At 41.9% G+C, this 24,765-nt stretch overlaps 1 protein-coding gene and 1 long non-coding RNA gene across 6 annotated transcripts in view; one reads left to right on the forward strand and one right to left on the reverse strand.

Annotated features, from left to right (window-relative positions):
- Window positions 1–2,408, reverse strand: part of KLHL31 (kelch like family member 31) — a 58,838-nt gene extending 56,430 nt beyond the window's left edge. For 3 of the 5 annotated variants that reach the window (XR_015251295.1, XR_015251296.1, XR_015251297.1), the window contains exon 1: window positions 2,158–2,408. The gene's annotated coding sequence lies outside the window, so the exon portion shown is untranslated. The remainder of the gene's footprint in view (window positions 1–2,157) is intronic. The other 2 variants (XM_086707086.1, XM_086707085.1) reach the window with 2 other exon arrangements.
- The window catches only part of LOC147580989 (uncharacterized), a 29,766-nt gene continuing 6,365 nt past the window's right edge, over window positions 1,365–24,765 (forward strand). The window contains exon 1 of the long non-coding RNA XR_015251298.1: window positions 1,365–2,240. This is a non-coding gene — a long non-coding RNA (uncharacterized LOC147580989). The remainder of the gene's footprint in view (window positions 2,241–24,765) is intronic.

The raw sequence follows: 24,765 nt of genomic DNA on the forward strand, positions 1-24,765 counted from the left end.
TGAATGTAAAATAAATTTGAGGAGGAACAGAGCCTGTGGATTTCTTAATCCTGTTATGGGTAGTAAAGATATAAAACTCTAATCGGTTGGGTAAGCCAAAAACAGAAATAGGTTCAAGGAGATCCTACAGGAATGTGTTGATCAGAGAATAAAGCACTTCCTTTTATTATGTGTTGGGATGCATATGAAATTATCAATTTTTGTTTAAAAACAAGTATTAATTCCATATGGTTTAACTTAGCTAGAGAATTGCGCCTGGCTTTTATGTGTAAAGGATACAGAAACCATACGCAGAGTTGATTGTAATTCCACTCACTAAGACCGCACACAGGATGCAAGGAACTAGTACTAAAATGTTTGGTTTTGGTTTTGTTGAAATCTCTTCTTAGACTTTTGTATGTATATGGGTTGTGGGACTGGTTGGAAATGTAATTATTCAGATTAATGTCTCTTTGGTTGTCACAGAACTGGAAATTGAGTTTTGGTGATCTTTTTGCTCTAACCATCTAATGGAAGTATGGCAAAACCTCAACCAAGTAGGAATTCACTTCAATCATCCATCAAATGAGAAAATGTGTACCTCTCAGTTCTAAAAGTTTACAGAGAGTTAAGGTGAAACAGCTGGCTTTGGCTGCCAGAATTGTCAAAGTCTGGTCCCATATCTTTTCTCCCCTCAATATGGTTTTTCAGAACCCTACAATCAATTTTATCAGATACAAATAAACCAACTGGGACAGGAGATTTACAGATTTAGCAAATAAAAATACGAGATGTCCAGTTAAATTTGAATTTCAGATAAACCTTGAATCATATTTTAGAATCAGTATATCCCCTGAAATATTTGGGACATACTTATACAAAAAACTGGGTGGTTTATCTGAAATTCAAATATAGTTTGGGTATCCTGTATTTTATCTGGAAACCTTGCTCTGGCTAAGGTTTCAAGTGAGTCCGTGAATTCCATGAAAATTTCTGGAATATTATGAAACATGTTACGCCTGTGTGTTTGTGTTTTTCTGTAGAGTGGGCTTAGAGATTTCATGAAATCTTCTGAAAAGGGCCCGTAACCCAAAATAGACCCAGAACCATTGGGCTGAGAATGGTCAGACAAGAAATAGTCACAAAATTCTACTGTCTTCAAGGAGTGGGCAAGTCACTGTGAAAGAATTACACTGTGTCCCGGCCTGATACAGCTCTCAAATGAAAATCTTCTAGAGCTGACTATAGAAAAGAATTGTCACTTTATATTTAAGAACAATCTCTTTTCTGCTGCCCTCCACCCTTGCCTCCTGGGAGAGACTCCACATGGGGCAAGCTGAAAAGCCATGTGTGCTAAAGTGTCACTGTCACTCTCATGCCAGAATGAGCTGGGATCCCAGAATGTGTCCTTGCCAAAGGGGCGAATCAGCTGCGCCTTCTCCCTGTCCTGTCACATTCCTGTGGCTGCATCTGTCCGAGCTCATCAGGACTGACTCCTGGAATAGAAACACTCCAGCCTCTGCTGCTTGCCATTTTAAGTTAAGTTGGACTTGAGGGGGGGGTTTCCACTTTACCGTTTCATTTCTAACCTAAAACGTATGATCAGCATAGCCATATGTGTACATCGGGAACAAAAATTTGTCTTATGGTTCAGTCAACAATACTTTCTTTTCATAGGGGGAGTTTCTATCTTGCCAGTAGGAATATTTCTGGGAATTCAGAGTTTATCTGACTTTTGTGCTACCAACTGAGTTGAAACGGACTGTATTTCATCTAAATGGATCAGGTACTAAATGTTTACATGGTTCCTGATCAAAATGAAGAGGGAATTCTAAACCTTGTGAACCAAACCTAAGAATGTTACTTTGTCCCTCCTTTCCTTATAAAATAGAGAGGAAGAAAAAAAATACATTAGGCTTTAGAGACTTAAAATTATTAATAGAAACGACTAGCAGTTTTACTATTTAAAGGCATCCCTCTCATGCATTTCTATCCCTAGGCATTCTCCTAATCTATGGCATTCCTTACATTTCAAGAAAATGTTTTCTGGCTCCCAATTTCCCATCGGGCACAGGCACAGAACGTTACCGCCCGCTGTAGACGGCAGTCAGTGAATTGCTCCGGAGCCGGGAGCACGCGGTCACGGCCACCCTCTCGCACCCACACACCCATACGCACCCTCGAATCTAGAAGACAGGAATTGGAGAGCGTGGCCCCAGCTCCTTACCCTCCTGTGCGAAGTGGCGTCCAGACGTGTGATGGTGAGTTTTCAGCAGCAGGCTCCTCTTGGGAAGCAATCTGTGGAGAGAGAGAGAGAGGGAGGGAGGGAGGGAGAAGGAAAATGCGGTGGGGAGCCACCAGCAGCCACCTGACAAAGTCCCAGCAGCAGCAATTTTTAGAGTGACCTTGGCCGGCCAACCAAATGAGGCGTCAGAGCTTGAGCTCCTCAGAGCTTGAGCTCTTCAGCCCGACTGGCCTGGAGTAGGAGGGGACCTGGCCTGGAGTAGGAGGGGACCCCCCCCAGCCGCACCCCCCCCCTTCAACTCTCAGCTTCCTGGGGCAGAGGCGGGGCTCTGGTTGCTGGGGAGGGGTTGGGTTTCTTGACCTGCTCAGTAGTTTAAAAAAAAAGAGTCAAGAGTCAGTCACCCTGGGTGTGAGGAAAGGAAATTAATTAGCTGGGTATTTAATTATTGGAAGCAGGGACGGGGAAGGCATCCTTGGTAAGAAGAAGGGAAGGCTGTGAATCACAAATTAGCTTCTAGAACGGTAAATAGCCTGGTCACCTCAGGTCCTCCCCAAAGCCCGAGTTTATAAATAGGTTGTTCTTTAGAAGAGGAGCACATGTTTAGGAGGACAAGGTGTGTTCTTTGATACCTCACATGTGATATCGACATCATTACGGTCATGGTATAGTTGAACAGAGTGAGGTTTGCGACCAGTCCCTGACTCTGCAGTGATGCACAGGGAGGTCTGCGATGAACACACACTCTGGCATACAGGCAGGTGGAAAGATGTCCACTTTGGCAGCACTTCCTGTGAAAAAAAAATCAGAGGATTACAATTGACCACAAGCTTTTAATAGACACCAAGAGTGTGAAATGGCTGTGAAGCATTAATGTGATATTAGGCTGCAATAATGGAGAAATGGATCAGGGAAAATTAATGTTCTAAATTAGTCTTCATTACTCAGGTGATGTGTTAGGCATTGCTTTGCCCCTTGGCACACTGGGAAATTATTCTGCATCCTGAAGGAAATGTCTGGAATGAAGAGAACTTCAGAAGCTGTGCATATTGGGCCTGTCTGAAGCAAAGTATCGAGAAAGGACTTAGGATAGATGAAACTCCTGTGTCAAGTGTTTTGGGGGTTGTTGTGCAACAAGGGATTCAGTAAAAATTCTTGCAACCTAACAAGGCCAAATTTGGGCCCCATGGGTGGAAGTCCAGGGAAATATTAAAAATAAGAAAGGAAAATTCCGGTAACAACTGGGTTCTAATGATGAAAAAGGATCCTAATGATGAAAAGGAGCCAGTTCCTTATGAGGGGAAGCGGGGAAATAAAAGAAGCTATAGGATTGGGTGAGGTAGGAGGGACTATCGCTCTGGCTGGCCCTTGCACTAGATCACGTCTGGTATCTTTCCAACTCTATGATTCTATGATTTCCGTAGGTACTGGGCTTAGTCCTCCTGTCACCTCTCAGCTCACTGGTTAGAATCTTAGTTATCACTTCTACTTAAATTCCATTCAGCTTTTTTAGAATGGGAAACTATTCTGATTTTTTTTTTTTAATTCTTTGTTTTCACCCATAGATCTTCAGCTTCGAATGTGTCAGAAATAAATCAAAGAAGTTCTTTATTCTATGGTTTACATAAAACTAATAGAGGACCACTTCCATGTGATCCTTCCTGTTTCCACCTCCTTGATGCAGTCAAGGGCCAGGGCATTCAACTGTCACCTTAGTAGAATGATAAAAATCAGCTTATATCAGTATTTATGATGATACTTATATGATTATGGAAAGGTCCTTCAAGAAGTAAGAAGGAATGACCTGGGAACCTTGTTAAAAATCAGTTTTGATAAGGTAGGCCTGGGGTGGGGCCCGAGATTCTGTTTTTCTTTTCTTTTTAACGTTTATTTTTGAGAGACAGAGAGAGATAGAGTGCAAGCAGGGGAGGAGCAGAGAGAGAGGGAGACACAGAATCTGAAGCAGGCTCCAGGCTCTGAGCTGTCAGCACAGAGCCCGATGCCGGGCTGGAACTCACTGACTGTGAGATCATGACCTAAGCTGAAGTCGGACACTCAACCCACTGAGCCACCCTGGTGCCCCGATTCTGTTTTTCTAACAAGCTCACAGGTAATGCTGATATTGCTGGTCCCAGGGCCACACTTGGAGTAGCGAGGATTTAGAATGCTTGGGCTACTCAACATCTGAAGGAAAGGGTTTGTTAAAAAGGCAATAGAAGCCATTCTATCAGAACACATTCAGTGTTCCAATACCAAATCCACCAGGACGAAGTACACAACCTTTCTTTCTTTGCCTTGTTAAAATGGAACAGCCCCTCCTTCTAAACCCCTCTGCTGGTGCTTTGGGTTACAGACATAGCCATCTGTTCAGGAACCTTGCTGTATCAATTCTTCCTACTCTCCTGTACCCCCACCCCCATTTCTGCTGGCCAATTTCTACCTATATTTAATGGTACACAAACTCTTCTATTTAAAACAAGTGCAACAAAACAAAGGTTTCAATTTTGTCCATATTTTCTCCAGATAATGCCATATTTCTCTTCACTTCTTTATAGGCAACCTTCTCAGATGTATTGTGTGTATTTATATCTGTAGCCTCTATCATGTTGCTTCCCATTTTCTCTCCAAATCAATCCAACTAAGTTTCCCTGTTTGCCCTTCTACCAAAGTGCTAGTGCCAGGGTCATAAATAACCCCGAGTAACTAGTTTTTTGGACATTTGTCAGAGCCTGACCTTTCTGAATTATTCCACACAGTTGACCAATCACTTCTACTAACATTTTTTTCTTCCTATTGGTTTTGACTTTTCTCCAATTTCTCTGGTCTTTTATTCTCATTTTCCTTTTCTTGAAGAAGATCTTCTGTGCAACTTTTGAAGATCAAAGTGCTTCAGAGCTGTCCTCAACTCTCTTCAGTCCTCAAAGCTGCATTTGGCAGATGATCTCAGACATCCTTAGATATCTCACAGGCTCCTTAAAATTCATTATTTCCAGGATTAAAGTCATCTTTTCCCTCAAAATATGTTCTTTCTACAATATTGCCTTTGGTAGTATACAAGCCATCACTCATCTAGTTCTATAAAGGGTGAACTTGGGATCATCATTTGCCTCTTCCTCACCACCCTGCACCCCTGTATCCACATCTTATAATTCACCATGTCCTGTTATTACAGATCTGTAATATATTTCCCACTGCTGCCATTATGGCCCTGGCTATCATCACCTCTCACTTGAACCATTATGAAATCCCCCAAAATGGCTTTCCTGTGTCTACTCTTGCTTCTCTCCAAACTGTCCTTAACACAATGTAACCAAAGTGATGTTTTCAAATCTGGTCATGTAACTTCCCTGCAGAAAATTCAATAGCTTTCCATTTCCTCAGGATAAAGTCCCAAATCTCTCTCTGGCTTACATTGCCTTTCAGCCACCTGATCCCTGTTTTCCTCTACAATATCTTCATGCTCTAGCAAAGCCAGTCCTCTCCAAGTACCTCAAATATACCACCTCTCTCTCTGGCCTTAAGTCATCATACTTGCTCCCAAGGTACCATCTATTTCCCCTTCCACTTCACAGTTCAACAACCCCTCATTGGACCAGAAGTGCCATAAATAACAAAAGCTAGCATGCACTTACTCTGTACCAGGTAACTGTGGTAGGTAGCTTCTACAATGGTCCCCAAATGATCTCTGCCTCCTGGGATTCATAGCATTAAATAATCTCTTAGCTTTCAGCAACTTACTTCTAAACAATAGAATACCTCAAAGTTGAGGGACTATGATTTCTATGACTAGATTGCAAGAGATTCCTATTTCCACATTAAAAGACTTTCTCTATTCCTGTCTTTAATGAAGCTCAGTGCAACATCTGAAATACCCAGGCAAGGAACAACCTCTAGAAAATGAAGCCCTTAGTCCAACATTCCCCCAAAGATGTGAATCCTGCCAACACCCCTGCATGAACTTCCAAGTGGATCCTTCTTCAGTTGAACCTTCAGATGAGACTCAACCTTGGCAAATATCCTGGATAAGCACCAGCAGGTGGTTAACACTGCCATGACCCCTGGCCAAAGCCATTAGCCTGGAAATCAAGCTCTGTATGTTGGTCAAAGCTTGAGAGAGTGCTTCAGTTAAAATCAAGGAGGAGGAAACTACTAAGGACTAGTTTTTTTCCTTCTGTCGCCTTTGTTTCTGGCACCAGGGATCCCCAGTGTGCACCGATGTTGTATTTCTAACATGTCAAAATCTGTCAGTTCAAATGTGTTGTGCACAGTTGTGTGTGGCCTTGGCTGACATGAAGCTGCTCTGTGAGGTTTGCTTATCAGCTAATGACTTAGTAATCAAACCGTGCAGTACTTTGTGCAGTACTGTGATTTCACAGTTAAGCTTGGATCTCTGATCTACTGAAACTGTGAGATAATAAATGTGTATTGTTTCAAGCTGCTAAGTTATGCAGCAGTAGGTAACTAACCCTTCCATGTACCTTTCATGGATAAGCTAACATAATCCTCACAACATTTTTACCAGCTAGGATTCATGTTTTATAGATTAAAAAAGTGAAGAACTCTTAACATATCCTAGAGCACATGCTGGTAATGGATGGAACCAGAATTTAGACCCACATGGTCAGGCTCCATGGCCCATGCTTTTAATCACTTCATTTTGCATGAAACAGTGACTGTACCTGATTTGTGTATAACTCTAGTCCCAACCAACAACACAGCATTTTACACACACTAGTGTTCAATAATTGGTTAATTGATTACTTAATTTAGAAAAGTGCTAAATGAGTGATGAATAAATTTTGGGTTTGTTCATGCAAAAGAATTTTAGAAGAGTATTCTCAGTTATAACTGACTCTCAAAGGCTTTTTTTCATTTTGTAGTATGCAGGCATAGAATGGGCTACATGCTCATTGACTGAAAATTATAGGTGCATACCAGCAGCATTTTTCACAGAACTAGAACCAACAATCCTAAAATTTGTATGGATCACAAAAGGCCCTGAATAGCCAAAGCAATCTTGAAAAAGAAACACAAAGTTGGAGTGATCACAATCCCAGATTTCTAGGCACTTGTACCCCAATGTTTATAGCAGCACTTTCAACAATAGCCAAATTATGGAAAGAGCCTCAATGTACATCAACTGATGGGTGGATAAAGAAATTGTGGTTTATATACACAATGGAATACTACGTGGCAATGATAAAGAATGAAATATGGCCTTTTGTAGCAACATGGATGGAACTGCAGAGTGTTATGCTAAGTGAAATAAGTCATACAGAGAAAGACAGATACCATATGTGTTCACTCTTATGTGGATCCTTAACAGAAACAGAAACAGAAACTTAACAGAAGACCATGGGGGAGGGGAAGGAAAAAAAAAAGAGAGGGAGACAGCCAAACCATAAGAGACTCTTAAAAACTGAGAATAAACTGAGGGCTGATGGGGGGGGGTGGGAGGGAGGGGAGGGTAGGTGATGGGCATGGAGGAGGACACCTGTTGGGATGAGCACTGGGTGTCGTATGGAAACCAATTTGACAAATTTCATATAAAAAAAGCTGTAGTAGTCAAAATGGTATGGTATTGGGACAAAAATAGACACATAGATTGATGGAGCAGAATAGAAAGCCCAGAAAGAAACCCACAACTATATGGTCAATTAATCTTCAACAAAGGAGGAAAGGATATACAATGGGGGAAAGACAATCTCATCAACAGATGGTGCTGGGAAAACTGGAGAGCCACAAGCAAAAGAATGAAACCGGACCACTTTCTTATACCATACTCAACAATAAACTCAAAATGGATTAAAGACCTAAATGTGAAACCTGAAACCATAAAAATCCTAGTAGGGAGCACAGGCAGCAATTTATCTGACATTGGCCATAATAACATCTTTCTAGATATGTCTCCTGAGGCAAGAAGATAAAAGCAAAAATAAACTATTGAGATTACAGTAAAATAAAAAGTTTCTGCAGAGTGCAGGAAACAAGCAACAAAACTAAAAGACAAACTACTGAATGGGAGGAGATATTTGTAAATGACATATCCAATAAAGGGTTAGTATTCAAAATATATAAAAAAAATGATAAAACTCAACACCCAAAAGACACACACACACAAAAGACACACACACACACACACACCATGGAGTATTATTCAGCCATAAAAAAGAACGAAATCCTGCCCCTTACAAACAACATGGATAGACCTAGAGAGTATAATGCTAAGTGAAATAAGTCAGTTAAGAGAAACACAAATGCCATATGATTTCATTCATGTGTGGAATTTAAGAAACAAAACAAATAAGGAGGGGGGGGAAGAGACAAACTAAAAAAACTCCCCAAACCCAGTCTTTTAACTGTAGAGAACAAACAGATGGTTACCAGAGGGGAGTTGGCAGGGTGGGGGGGGGGATTGATAAAACAGGTGAAGGGGATTCAGAGCACACTCATCTTGATGACACTAATATATGGAATTACTGAATCACTATATTGTACACCTGAAACTAATACACTGTATGTTAACTATACTGGAATTAATTTAAAAATACAGGTGCATTTCAGAGTGCAAAACAGTGTAACGTAAGCATTATGTAAGCATATGTAAGTTTAAATGTTCTAAGAGTTGCTTTAGAAATTAGAAAAAGGGAACAGATGACATTAATTTAATAATATATTTTACTGAACTCAATATATCTATAATATTGTTTCAATAGACAATTGATATAAAATTATGAGATATTTTACATTCTAAGTAAATACTAAGTGCTCAAAATCTTTTATACTTTCAGTACATTTCAAGTGCTGACATTTGGATTTGCCTTATTTCAAGTGCCCAATGTTAGTATTAGGCACGGCATACATGGACAGTGCAGGTATAAAGAAAAGTTGGAAGGAAGATGCAGCCTCTGGGAGTCAACAGGGTATCTCTTATTCTTATAATTACTCCTTCTGTTATGATCTCAAGAGGTACTAGAAACTATTCAAAATAAAAACTGAACTTTAGGGACAGAAGTGGTCTTAAAGTTTTTCTTTAAGTGGGACCTGGAAAAGAAATCATGACCTGTCATCTTAAACAGTAGCCTGAGAAGAGTTTAAGCATGTCCTTCATCTTCTAAAATTTAGGTTCCCAGAAATATACAGTTTACATTTCAGGCAGAAGACAGGAAAGTTTGAGAGAACAAAACTGACAGGTTTTGCATCCTAGACAGTGAGGCTGGAGAAGATTGCCCTTTGTTTAGCAAAGGCAAGGCTATAGTAAGTCTTTGGTTGTGCCAGAGTCATCAAGGAGCCAGAAAGGCCAGGAGGCAAACAGGTGATAGAAAGTGACGCTGACACTTTTTACGTCTGGCTGCTGGACATGTGAACCCCTTTCTGATGGTTGTATACTTATTTTCTACTGTATGAGGTTGGGTGGCAAGCAGAGTCTGTCTCTGCCATAAAAGCCAAGAAGCCAGATGCTTAATTTGTCAGCTATGGCATGGATGGGCATAAGTCATGGGTTTGGCTCATCAGATGCCTGCACCCCAGATTAGAAATTGGGAGCTAATGACGCAAAGAAGCAGGGCAGAGAGGAAGCTGTTCTGGCCCGAGGGGGGCGGTGGGGAATGGCTGAGCCGCATCAGCAACATCTGTCTGCCACAGCAGAACTGGCAGTGGGGCCAGTGGTGGCCTCTGCGTCCAGATCTAGGGGTTTTCGGACTTCCTGCCATGGCTTCTACTGTTCTGTGGGGGCTGTGGTGTCTGGGGCTCTCCGCTCTGGCTTCAGCTGCAGAGGCTTTGTTTGTTCTCTTCCTCTCTCTGGCCTGTTTCTCTGGCCGGTCAGGAGTGAGTCCGTGGGCTCCACAGTATCCTTTCAGTGCATTTCTTTCCTCTTTAGTTACTCAGCTGACAGGCCCAGGAGCTCAGCTCCTTGGTATAATGAAATGGGGGCACTTGAAGGGGGGAAACTCAGAGAGGGCAGCCTGGAAGCAGGGAAGCACAGAGCCGGTGGGAGTCTTGAGGGAGAAGGGCTGAGTTAGGAGATGTGAGCTGTAGTCTGCAGGTGGTGGGGGCAGGGAGTCAGAAACGGAGCCATTTCTGATGCAGGGTGGCTGATGTACCTGTAACAACAAAGGTGCCTAATGATTCATTCTCAGCAGTTTGTATTTCTGCGCTGTAAATACTCTCCATGGCACAAAAGTTTGAGTAAAGGCTGCTCTACGTAATGTTCTGGGTGGGTGTTTTCAGTGGAAATCATAGAAAAGTCACCCGCATTGGCGCAGAGTAAAAATGACAGGAGAGTTATGGGGATGAGCTTTGAGGAGGTGAGCAGTTACTTGGAGTCACAGGTGACATACGTGAGCCTAGGTCCCTGGGTAATTCCCCGAAATCCTGGTGAGGGCATGGCTGTGACTTAGAAAGGTGAAGCCAATTTTATTTATATATCAGAAAGGCTTGGAGATGTCATCTGACATCAGGGTCTCACCCGTGTTAATCTATTTGTCATCACTAAGAAGGACTAGCTCAGGGATCAGTCACAGGGGACAACAGATAGTTTCTCATCTTTATTGTGGGAGTAAATCTTTGAAAGAGGATCTGTTAGTGACTCTCTAAAACAAATGGAACAGGCAGAGCCGGGTTCCTATGCCAAGAATTTTCAGATAATAGACATGAAGCATTGCCTTTTCAAGGTGACACAAAGGGATCTATTTCATTATTGTAAACACATAGGTTTTGCAGAAAACATTGGCTAGGTAAGTCAAGCATAGAGGCGTTCAAAGGTCCCATTGAACTCTTACTTTTGGAAGATAAACATGAGGTCAATCAATGAAGTAAAAACTTTCATGGATACTATAGCTGATTCATGAATGTATGCAGCCCATTCCAAAAGCCTCTACAGATGCCAATTGCGCATGGACTGTGCTCAGTATAGTTAAGAGGTTCTTGACGTAAGAGGACATTTACAAGCCACATGCTCTGTTGTGACATTTTAAAGGTGGCAGTTCTGTTTTGGTATAAAGACACACTTGTAAAGGAGAAAACATATTCATTGCAAGCACTTCTAAAAGTATGACAGTTTTGGGGTGCCTGAGTGGCTCAGTCGGTTGAGCGTCCGACTTTGGCTTAGGTCACGATCTCACAGTCCGTGAGTTCAAGCCCTGCTTCGGGCTCTGTGCTGATGGCTCAGAGCCTGGAGCCTGCTTTGGATTCTGTGTCTCCCTCTCTCTCTGACCCTCCTCCGCTCATGCTCTGTCTCTCTCTGTCAAAAATAAATAAAACATTCAAAAAAAATTAAAAAAAAATAAAAATATGACAGTTTTCAAAATATACAGCATGCTTCTCCGATGATTGCAAGCGTACAGTCACTGAGGGTTGCTTTTAGACATCAAATAATAAAAACAATCTACATATGAAAGCTGAGGACTAACACTCACTTTGGTTTGGCACTATTGAAGAGTCATCTAAAACGTAGAAGCCCCTTATTTAGGGAATTTGCTTTCCCGGCCATCGTGAGTTAAAATGATATAATTTTCTTTATTCCCAAGTGTTGAGTGGTGTTTCTTCATCATTTACCTTCTTCTTGTAGACTCCTTCCCTGACCTGTCTTCTTCCTTTTCTGCCCAAGTTGTGTTAGGTGCCTCCTTCCATGGTCCTGTGATGCATGGATATAGCTGTCTCTTGTGGCACTTACTACATTATATTAATGTGGTTTTCTCCTCCCTGACCTGGGACATCTTAGAGGACAAGGTCTTTTTTTTTTTTTTTTTTTTTTTTCTTTAACTTCTATATCAGTATGATGCCTGGTACATGGTCAGTGCTCAAGAAAGCTTGTCACCCTAGGGATGATCCGTTTGCTTGCATTAATGACCCACTATCTCTGGAATTAAACAAGATTTAAACAAGATTAAAAAAGATGACAAAGATTAGTTTCTCATTAGTCGCATCATCAAATTACCTTCAAAAGGTAATTGAAAGACTAAAAGCCCCTTCCATTCAATGCCCTAGACAAGTGATGGCCTCGTTCTGTCCTTCCTGCCATGCTCTTCTTTTTTCCAATCTAGCTATTCTACTAAAATATTTTTCCTTTGCCTCACCATGATCAAGAGTGATATCATTCTGGAAGATTTAAAGAAGTTGAAAGGAGAGATGTGAGACCTTTTCGGTAAAGTTAAATCTATCATTTTTCATTCCTGCCCCTCCCCCTTTAAAGAAGGCCAGCCATCATAAAATTTTGAAACCATAGTGCCTTGTGTTTATGCAAGTTGAGATCAATTATATGTTATATTAAAACAGCTTTAAATTGCAAAAGCTATTTCTGAACAGAAAAATTGATTAAAATTATCTTTTGAAAGCTTGATGACTGTCCCTGAGTCTTCTCGGGCAACACAGTGACTCCACACTATGTGGAAAACAGCTGGAAAGAATAAGATGATCAAAACTCAGATGTTATAGGTTCCTTATTGTTTCCACTTAGGAGGTCCCTCCACATCCTCACTCATTGCATATTCATTCTTTCTTCACATATTCCAATCAAGTTTGTTCCCAGGCAGTAAAGAAGACATTCACAGCAAGAGGTGGCGGATTGATCAGGATGGAGGCAAACATGACAAACATGTGTCACATGAAAATGTGACACAGGACTTCCCAAATCCTCAGTTTTACATCATAGGGTAGGGGCACTCATTTCTGAGCACCATTGTGAGAGGACTCAAGACAGTTGTCCTGTGGACCAAATTTAGCCTTTACAGTGTTTTTGTTTTTTATTTTATTGGACTAATATATTTTTTAAACTTCTTTTTTTAATGCTTATTTATTTTTGAGAGATATAGCACAAATGGCAGAAGGGCAGAGAAAGAGGGAGACACAGAATCTGAAGCAGTCTCCAGGCTCTGAGCTGTCAGCATTGAGCCCAATGTGGGGCTTGAACTCACCAACTGTGAGTCCATGACCTGAGCTGAAGTTGGCCGCTTAACTGACTGAGCCATCAGTCAGTTGCAAAAATGATAATATATTTTTTAAATAAATGTATATTCATTTTTGAGAGAGAGAGAGAGCTCAAGCGAGGAAGGGGCAGAGAGACAGGGGAAACAGAGGATCCGAAGCAGGCTCTGCGCTGACAGCAGCGAGGCTGATGTGGGGCTTGAGCTCATGAACTGTGAGATCATGACCTGAGCTGAAGTCGGATGTTTAACCAGCTGAGCAACCCAGGTGCCCCTGAGCCAATAGTTTTAAATAAAGAGGTTTTCACAGAACAGTATCTTGCTGCATAGAACAATTTCCATAGAAAGGTGGTTTCATGAACAGTCATACAATCTAGCGATACTGGGCCCGTCCATCTACGTGAGAACAACAGCTGAAGCTGAGTGGGGACTGCACCCATTAGGGCATATGCCCCCAACGCATCAGTTTCCATTGCCCACATGGGGTTTGCCTGGCACTTATCCTGGATGGTTTTCTCATTTCTCCTTAGTCATGGTAGGCAATTGAGTTTGCCACGAAGAGCTTCATATCATAGTTCGTTGTCTAATTGTCTACCATTCTAAAATTAGAAGCAACTTTGTAGAAGTGACTTCTTCAGGTTTGAGATTAGACAAGAATATCCTCAGCAAGGAGTCACTTAACCATTTATAGTTTTTCAGTAACAGGGAATTCTCCATGACACCAAGAAGATATTTTCACTCTCCCTGCTCTCCCCACCTAGAATTAGCTACTTTTATTTATGTAAAACCCAAAGTATGTTCTGTAGAAACTTTGTTCCAAGGGATGTTAAGATTGGTGTTACATAAAAGAAAAATTTCAGTAGCCGGGTATTTATTCATTTATCAGCAAAGATAAATGACTGCTTTTCTTTTCTTTTGTTTTTTTCTTTTCTTTCCCCTTTTCTTTTCCTTTCTTTCCCCTTTTCTTTTCCTTTCTTTCCCCTTCCTTCCTTCCTTCCTTCTTTCCTTCCTTCCTTCTAGTGAAGGACTTCTTAGACACTTTAAAACACTTATTGTGCATTGTTAGTCTCTAAAAGGAGAATAAACATGTAGCCTTTTCTCATATATATTTGATCAAAACCTATTTTCATGGGACTACCCTGTGGCACAAGTGTTCCACAGAATAACCTTAGAAAACAACGCATATAGGAATTCCTAGGGACTTCCAACTTTTCTTATGTGGTCTTATACTATTTCTGAAAAGTCGGTCGGAAGCGAGATACAGCAACTTGCTCCAGAACAGAAATGGTGGCTGTGATGAAAGTGGGTTGAAATCCCAGAATCCTGTCACCTAGTAGTAGCAGAATGCATATGGAATGCACACACTGATCACTAAGTTTGGGGGTAAATGGTCTTAGTTAAACCCAAAATTGTGGAGAAGGAAAGTGTGATCACCTTAAAAAAGGAACACGGATGTTAATGGAGAATCAATGATAACAAAATATATAATAATAATAATAATGGGAAGTGATAAGGAGATTAAGGAGGTAATTAATGAGGGTTAGCTTTATTTTCATAAAAAGTGAAAGCACTACTTTGTTTAATGTTCATGTTTTATATAAAAGTATAATATATGTTACAAGCATATCCTTTAGAAAAGCAAGCCATACCAGGGGTTAGTCTCATTTTTACCTCCTGTCAAAATTAAGTCCTAACAAAAGTGAAATGGAAGAGAACAAAACAAAAATTTTTCCATTATCATCATTAAATTATCATCATTAAAGACAAGCAGGCTAGTTAATAAGTCTCCTTTTGTACTCAGAATTTAATGTTAGCTAAAATATGTATATTAATGTTTTGGGGCCATCTCAAGAAGAATAGCACGGTCATCACCACTGTCAGGTGAGGAATGCAGTAGAATAGCATTGGAGAAAATTGGAAACTAAAGAGTGTATATTCTAAAATCCCACTCCCATATCACAGGTAGCAACATTGGTGTTTATTTCCTACTATTTGTTAGTGTCCAATGTGTTTTTTATCATTATAATCTTATTATACTTATAGTTGTTATTATAATTATTTATTATGGTAAAGTATCCATAACAAAATGCATCATTTTAACCATTTTTAGGTGTACATTTTAGTGGTGTTGAGTATCTTCGCACTGTGGTGCAGCCATCACCTCCCGCCATCTCCGGAACTTTTTCATCTTCCAAACTGAAATTCTGTTAATTCTTCTAAAATAATTTTATTTTTATTTTTTTAATTTTTAAGGTTTATTTATTTTTGAGAGGGAAAGAGAGTGAGAGAAAGCAGGGAAGAGGCAGAGATGGGGGAGACAGAGAATCCAAAGCAAGCTCCAGGCTTTGAGCCGTCAGCACAGAGCCCGACGTGGGGCTTGAACTCACAAGCAGTGAGATTATGACCTGAGCCAAAGTTGGGCACTTAACCGACTGAGCCATCCAGGTGCCCTTAAAATAATTTTAATTCCATTAAAAATAACTCCCTATCCCCCCCTCCCGCCAGTCCTTGGCAACCACCAACTAGTCCCTTCTTGCTTTTTAATGAGTCTATTCTTTTAAAGATATTCTTTGGGATAACATCTTCTATCTGTTGGAGGTAATTCTATTCTTAGGAGTGGTAATGAATGCAAATGATCATTCATGATATTTTTGGAGACCCAGTTATGCTCATGCATCCACAATGGTTAAGGTCTTGTTCATTCACTGGGTCATTCATTCATTCAACAACAAATTGTTGCATCATATGTTGCCCTGGATTTCCCTGAGAGCAGAGCCTATATACACCTGTATAGGTATATGCCTCGATGGGAGGTGTATTTGGGAAGTGATCGCAGGGAAGAGTGAGAGGCCAGAGGAATTTTTGAAAAAGAACAGAGAGAAAGACAGCACAAGGATGCATTAAGAAGTTGCCTAGCACCGTGGGCTGCTGTGCCTCAGCCCCCTGGATCTCTTGAGAAGCTTTCTGAAATGGATCTCATATAACTGTCCACTGACCAAGAGTGGCCCCACAGGCACTAACACCCTGGCTTCTGGCTTGTGTATTCTTGTGAGTCAAGTGGGTTCTCCCAGGATTCCACACCTTGGGCCAGTGAGGTACTGACAGATTTTACCTGCACAATGTAGGTGAAAGTTTGCACAGAACTGGGGGCTGAGGTGGTGACTGGAGCAAGGGATAGGCATATGTGGTGCTCCAGACACAGACATTGAACTAGGCATTGGACTGGAGCCATAATGGTGAGCAAAAGAAGGCAGGGGCCCTTTCTCCTGGGACTTACAGATGGTGACAGCAGACAGGAGCACGGGGGCAGTGGCAGAACTGTTATGCTGGATAGTCATGACCCTGATGACTATGCATGGGCCATGCAACCACTTGAGAATAGCTGCTGGGCACTGTACTAGGCAGATGGGTGAATACACTGAGGAACCAGAAGACATAGGCTCAGCCTCACGAATCTGGTGCGGAAGGCCCTGACAAACAAATAATTCCCACCAAACAATGAACTACCATTGTAACGGGTGCTGTGAATGAGAAGTTGGCCATATTTGGAGAGGGATAACAGGGGTTCTGGTAAAGTCAGTTGTGTCAGGAAAGGTTGGAAGGTTTCTTCATAGAAACGATATCTAATCTGAGACCTGAAGGATGATGCACTATTAAATAAGCATTAATCAGACATTATAGCTGAGCTGCTAGGAATGCCCTGTAAATTATTACCTTTTTTTTTTTTTTTTCTCAAATTGCTCACAGTCCGGTTGGGGAGATGAATGATGATTACATCATCAGAAAAAGACTAACTAGACTTAGGTATAATGGAAGCACAGGGAAGCAGCCCCAAGAAGCTGGTGACATTTCAGCACAGGAGATCATGTTTGGCATGGTCCTGAAGGCTTTGGAGGTATTTTCTGGGTGAGTCAGGTAAAGGACTCCATTAAAATGTGTTTCTCCAATGGGCAGAGGAAATTGCAGTGCAATTCATAAGACCTTAAAGAGAATTTCAAGTGTAGCTTTTACTTTTTTTTAAGTTTATTTATTTATTTTGAGACAGAGGGAGAGAGAGAATCCCAAGCAGGCTCTGTGCTGAAGTGGGGCTCAAACTCACGAATCGTGGGATCATGACATGAGCCAAAATCAAGAGTCAGTTGCTTAACTGACTGTGCCACTCAGGTGACCTTAGCTTTTACTTTTAGGATAAACTTTTTATTTATTTATTTAAAAAATTTTTTTAATGTTTATTTTTTCCTTTTGAGAGAGAGAGAGAGAGAGAGAGAGAGAGAGAGAGACAGTGTGAATGGGGGAGGGGCAGAGAGAGGGGAGACACAGAATCCAAAGCAGGCTCCAGGCTCTGACGCAGGGCTTGAACCCATGAACCTCGGAGATCAAATGTGTTTATTATCATAGGGTATCAGGAAACAATGTTTTAGTTATCTGTTGCCATTTAGGAATTTAGGCCCAGTATGTTGAGAGAGATTCTAATTTCAAGACAAGAAAAAAAAATCACCTTTTCATGTGATATATCCTAATCTCTAAATGTTGGTAACTAATTTGTTTTCAACATTGCCCATGGCAACAAAACAAAAAACACATGTTTTGCAACTCCTACTCTGCAGTGTCTTTGGGCATCAGGGTCATTAACAAGGCATCCTATCCACCTAATGGCCACATAGTTTCACTGCAGTTAAAGGGGCTTGAAGAGGGGCGCCTGGGTGGCGCAGTCGGTTGGGCGTCCGACTTCAGCCAGGTCACGATCTCGCAGTCCGTGAGTTCAAGCCCTGCGTCGGGCTCTGGGCTGGTGGCTCAGAGCCTGGAGCCTGTTTCCGATTCTGTGTCTCCCTCTCTCTCTGCCCCTCCCCCGTTCATGCTCTGTCTCTCTCTGTCCCAAAAATAAATAAACATTGGAAAAAAAAAAATTTAAAGGGGCTTGAAGGAAATTTGCTTCTTTCAGTGCTGACCTTGAAAACTGTAACGTACAAGGCTGACCCAATGACAAGGTCCCAAAGAAGAACTCAGCAGGAGGGAAGTGGGGTTCTGGCCTCAGTTTTGATCTCATAATGGCAAAGGCTAGGTCTGGAGAAGCATGGGACTGGGGTGACACCCATCAGGATCATGCTAGCTTAGTCCTCTGCTGTGGAAAACATGGCTGAGCCCATGAGTGTGGACCTGGAGGGCTACCTCTCATGGCTTCAGCAACTGCATTCTTGAGCAGTGTATCATCCTATGGGACTTATGGCCATAGTCTTTTTAATTTATTTTTATTAGTTTTGAGTGGGGGGGAGGTGCAGAGAGAGAGGGAGACAGAGAATCAGAAGTGAGCTCCACACTGACAGCAGCGAGCCAGATATGGGGCTCAAACTCACAAACTGTGGGATCACAACCTGAGCTGAAGTCAGATGCTCTACCGACTGAGCCACCCAGGCGCCCCACAGCCACTGACAGCAGTGAGCCAGATATGGGGCTCAAACTCACAAACTGTGGGATCACAACCTGAGCTGAAGTCAGATGCTCTACCGACTAAGCCACCCAGGCGCCCCACAGCCATAGTCTTTTGATAGGGTTTAAGGCTGTTTCATGACACAAATTAGGAAATATTTCACCTGACATCTCTTAAACAATCATTCTAACTTTTTTTTTTTTAATTTTTTTTCAACGTTTTTTATTTTTTATTTTTGGGACAGAGAGAGACAGAGCATGAACGGGGGAGGGGCAGAGAGAGAGGGAGACACAGAATCGGAAACAGGCTCTAGGCTCTGAGCCATCAGCCCAGAGCCTGACGCGGGGCTCGAACTCACGGACCGCGAGATCGTGACCTGGCTGAAGTCGGACGCTTAACCGACTGCGCCACCCAGGCGCCCCGTCATTCTAACTTCTAAAGCAGGAAAAAAGGCTAAGATTATCCCGTTCTTGTGTCTTTTTGATGTTTGCCAGACCAAGTTTTCACAGACATGATAACATAATTTGAGTCAATGAGTGAATATGGATATTCAATGTCAATCTCTCCACCAATAGGACCCCTCTCTGGCTCCCGTACCCTTCCACTTAGATTTGGTCTGGCAGATGTTTCAAGGCTAATGTAAATTGTGCTCATGGAAAAAAGCCTTTCTGTGAAAGTTCACTGAATGCCTGATTCCCTTCTGTTGGCACATCCTCCTGCATAAAGTGTTTCCATGTACAACAGCCATTGGGTCCACAGTTGGTCAATTATTGTTTTGTTTTTTCTTTAAATGTTAACTTATTAAAAAAATTTTTTTTCAACGTTTATTTATTTTTGGGACAGAGAGAGACAGAGCATGAACAGGGGAGGGGCAGAGAGAGAGGGAGACACAGAATCTGAAGCAGGCTCCAGGCTCTGAGCTGTCAGCACAGATCCCAATGTGGGGCTCAAACCCACGAACTGTGAGATCATGACTTGAGCTGAAGTTGGGTGCTTCACTGACTGAGCCGCCCAGGTGCCCCAAGTGTTTACTTATTTTTGAGAGAGAGAGAGAGCACACGCAAGTGACAGAGGGGCAGAGAGACAGGGGGACAGAGGATCCAAAGTGAGGGCTCCAACTCATGACCTGTGACATCATGACCTGAGCTAAAGTTGGGCGCTTAACCAACTGAGCCACCAGGCACCCAAAATGTTTACTTATTTTTGAGACACACACACACACACACACACACACACATACAACACAGTAAGCAAGAGAGGGGCAGAGAGACAGGGGACAGAGGATCTGAAATGGGGCCTCAAACTCAGGGCCCATGAGATCATGACCTGGGCTAAAGTTGGATGCTTAGCTGACTGAGCCACCCAGGCACTCTCTTGGTCAATTAGTTTTAAAAGTCAATTAAAGGTGTAACAAGAGCAATTTCTGTCCTGTTTGAAGGAAGGTATAAGAACAAACAATAAACTCATACTCCAAAGTGTCCTATGTAAACCAGGTGGTCAAAAAAATTCTATTTTTGTGACCCTTAGAAGTAATTTAAGATGGGGCTAGGAAGTTGAAGAGGAGAGTAAAGAGGATCAAAGAGAGAGGATTCTTATGGAGAAAGTTCTTGGAGAGCTGTGACATTTCCCCTTTAATTTAGTAGGGGGAGAGGTGTGCTTTATCACTTCCCAATCCAAGTGAAAAAGGCTTTGAGGCAGTCATCTAAGCTTGATGTGTATTCTCTGGGTTTCAGTGAGCTAGTGACTCTGAGGATGACTGTTCAGATGGTACACTGCACAACTGTAAGGTGCCATCCACACAGATGACAATGTGTATAATCTGTACATCTGCACTTGGAGACCCTAGGTGTTGACAAGCTCTTATGGCTAGAACTCTAAGCTGTTCTTTCACCAACATTGGGACAAGGAGGTGAGTTTTTCTGGTTTGTTGTTTGGATTCATGTGAGGGAGCTGGCCTAGAGTCTTCTTAAGAAGGACCACCAAGAAAGGGCCTTCTGGAGAGTTCCTCAGACTAGCAGCCTGAGGGTTGAGTGTAGGCAGTGAGAGCAGGCAGGCAGAGGAATGATCGCTTTCATCATGTGGTTTTCAGTGGGGATTCGCAATGGGGAGAATACCTCATGAGAGACTCAACCCTGTACACTCAAGACCAATGGGCAGCCATGCCAGGTCACGGAGGTATTATCCATGGAAGACTGTGTCCTTTGTCTTAACCCACTTGTCCCAGGCCCAACCTTGGAGGGGATGGAAAGGCAGCTAGTAAGGGGAGGCACTGAAAGAGGACGGACATCCACCTGTCCTAATGGCCCCTGTGTCCCCGACTCCCAAGACCTTGGGTTTCGTGGCCTAAATCAACCCTCAGCTCAGGGAGGGGGAAAATATGGAATTTTGTTATTAAACTAAACTGATTATTCTAATTACTAAAACAAGGCTTTCCTTAAGACCAAAGGTGATCTCAGGACATTTCACACCCAGAGTGACTGGGAGGGCTGCTTGAGGCTTCATATAAGGACAGGAAAGAATCAGCCCACTCAGTGTGTACATTAGAGGCGACGGCAGAGACAAATTCTCTTTGGGCCCTGCAGAGTGCCAAGCCTTCTGTGACCAGAACACATGGGAAATCTTTCCAAGAGATGCCTACCCATATTGGAGATACTTTATTTTAACTTGACACATAGAGATACTCATCCCCAATCTTTTGACATAGAGCCAAGGCCTTCTGTGTGAGCACAGGTAGATGGACCTTTCTTAAATTCACACACAAAACGTCAATTGTGAATTCAATTTTGGTTTCCTTATGTTGGACAGAAAAATGTTCAAACCTTGCCAAGCAACCTGAATATAATTGTACATGCATATGACTTCTTTTCTCTTGTCTTCTACAGTTGTCTCATCCACGCGCATTTTTAGATACTTGCATTTATTGGGTCTTTTGAAAGCCCTCAATGTAGCATTTCATGGGAACAGTTTACTTTTTGGACTCCTATTTCATTGGTTTACATAATGTTTAATTAAATTATGTAATTCAATAACAAGTGCTACTGGCATAAACAGGTTTGGGAACACACCCAGCTGCCTCTTGGTAAACACACAGCTGAACCTGTGGGAGCAGAAGCACATGGGTGTGCTGGAGAGTAGCCACCACCTCGTGTACCCTGATCATTGGTCTGTATGTCTCACAGAGAGAATGCAGAGCACAGGATTTTCTGGTGAGGTGGTCAGTGGAGGTCGGGTGGGTGAGCCATCCACTTTTGAGGTGCAAAGCTAGAAGTAACCAGCATGCAAAAGGTACCATTCACTGGGTCCCTACTATATGCCTGGTGGGGCCCTGGACACTTTACACACATAAGCCCATTTAGCTTTCAGAGATATCATTTCCCTCTATTTTACAGTCAAGAAAAGTGGAGTCTCCAGACATTAAGTAATTTACCCTGGGTCACTAAATGGAATAGTCAGCATTTCCCAACCTAATGTGCAAATGAATTCCCTGGGAGGTGTGATTCAAGATGCACACTTTGATGGAGTAGGTCTCGGGTGGGGCCTGAGAGTCTGCATTTCTAACAGGCTGTCAGATCCTGTTGATACTGCTGGTCTGCAGACCATGCATTGGGTGCCTCAGTCCTACCCCTGAGATTCTGACTTACTTGTTCTGAGATGGAGAACAGGCATCACTGTTTTCTAAAATCTTTCCAGGGAACTTTTTTTAATTATTTTTATTTTTTTAAATTTGTTTTCAATATTTGAAGTTTATTGTCAAATTGGTTTCCATACAACACCCAGTGCTCATCCCAAAAGGTGCCCTCCTCAATGCCCATCACCCACCCTCCCTTCCCTCTCACCCCCCCATCAACCCTCAGTTTGTTCTCAGTTTTTAAGAGTCTCTTATGCTTTGGCTCTCTCCCACTCTAACCTCTTTTTTTTTTTCCTTCTCCTCCCCCATGGGTTTCTGTTAAGTTTCTCAGGATCCACATAAGAGTGAAAACATATGGTATCTGTCTTTCTCTGTATGGCTTATTTCACTTAGCATCACACTCTCCAGTTCCATCCATGTTGCTACAAAGGGCCATATTTCATTCTTTCTCATTGCCACGTAGTACTCCATTGTGTATATAAACCACAATTTCTTTATCCATTCATCAGTTGATGGACATTTAGGCTCTTTCCATAATTTGGCTATTGTTGAGAGTGCTGCTATAAACATTAGGGTACAAATGCCCCTATGCATCAGCACTCCAGTATCCCTTGGGTAAATTCCTAGCAGTGCTATTGCTGGGTCATAGGGTAGGTCTATTTTTAATTTTTTGAGGAACTTCCACACTGTCCAGGGAACTTTTAAAAAAAAAACCATTTATTTATTATTGAGAGACAGAGAGAGACAGAGCATGAGCATGGGAGGGCAGAGAGAAAAGGAGACAGAATCCGAAGCAGGCTCCAGGCTCTGAGCTATCAGCACAGAGCCCGACGCGGGGCTTGAACTCACAAATTGTGAGATCATGACCTGAGCCGAAGTTGGATGCTTAATCAACTGAGCCACCCAGGCATGCCCCAGGGAACTTTTTTTTAAAGCTCATTTTTTTTGAGAGAGAGAGCAAGAGAGAGAGAGCAAGCAAGCAGGGGAGGAGCATAGAGGGAGAGAGAAAATCCCAAGCAGGCTCTGTGCTGTCAGTGTAGAGCCCAATGTTGGGGTTTGATCTCATGAGAGATGATGAACTAAACAAAATCAAGAGTTGGAGGCTTAACTGACCGAGCCACTCAGGTGCTCCTCCAGGGAAATTTTATACACCGAGGACAGGTGATGAGTAGCTTGGACCCCAGTGAGGGCAGGAAAGTTGGACACCTGGACTGATAGATACTTAATTTTGAATACTGCAGCTAAATCAAGTGTTTTAAAAACATAAGACATTTAATGTCTAATAATATTTGAAACAATATAAAAGTTCATAAAATAAAACTTAAAACTCCTCCATTCCCTACATAACATGAAGAATTTTCTTAAAACTCAAATTAAACCATCCTTGCATACACCTGTGTGACAATATCGTAATTCAGTGACATGTCACAAGCTTTTTTCATCATTGGTACACGCAGAACTATTTCGTCCTTATTGACACTGCATTGCATCCTCTAGCATGGTTAAGTCAGAATTCATCTCACCAATTTTTTACAGGAACACATTCAGTTGATTCTAATTTTTCAGTTTTATAGGTAACACTTTGTGTACATACCCATGGTTAGGTTGTTTTGTAGAATGGACTTCTAGATGTGGAATTCCTGGGTTATTTAAATATTTATTCTCAAATTGACCCCCACAAGGCTCACCAAATTACATTCCCACCATCACATATAGAAATACCTCTTCCCCACCACCTTGCAACTACTGGGTATTATCAATCTTTTCAATGTTAACCGATCTAATGTAAGAGACATGGATCCCAATGATGCTTTAGTTTGCATGTCATAATGAATGTATGAAGATGAATGTCTCTTCATATGTTTATTGGACTTAAGCATTTCTCCTTTGGATTTGCCCCTTTAGTTATGTGGTTGCTTACCATATTATATTAATCTTTTGTCTACAATTTATGCTACAATATTCTTTCATGACTTCTGAATTTTCTTTTTACTTAAGAAAGTAACTTATACCAAGATTATAAAATAGTCACTGGTTTTTCCATCTACTACTTGGATAGACTTGTCATTCATTAATCTTTCCAGTCAGAATTGAAGAGAGGAACTCTTGAAGTAGAACTCTTACTTTGTTTCTTTTGCTTCTGAAATACGATTCTCAGCACTATTCATGGAGCAGGCCATTGTCACTCCTGGATTTGAAATACCCCCTGTATCAGATAATCAATCTCACACAGTCTGGTCTCTTCCTTCCACCTCTTTCTTTATTTTCTGTTTTAATTTCTGCAGTTTCACAGGACTTTTAGAAAGACAACTCTTTCCTTGTTATTCTTTTTTTTTTTTTAACGTTTATTTATTTTTGAGAGAGAGACAGAGAGACAGAGTGGGAGTGGGGGAGGGGCAGAGAAAGAGGGAGACACAGAATCCGAAGCAGTCTCCAGGCTCTGAGCTGTCAGCACAGAGTGCCACACGGGCTTGAACCCATGGACCATGAGATCATGACCTGAGCTGAAGTCAGCACTTAACTGACTGAGCCAGCCAGGCACCCCTTTCCTTGTTATTCTTTTTTT

The sequence above is a fragment of the Puma concolor genome, chromosome B2, assembly GCF_028749965.1.
Source record: "Puma concolor isolate L17-30 chromosome B2, mPumCon1.1.hap2, whole genome shotgun sequence".
In the NCBI taxonomy this organism is placed as follows: Eukaryota; Metazoa; Chordata; class Mammalia; order Carnivora; family Felidae; genus Puma; species Puma concolor.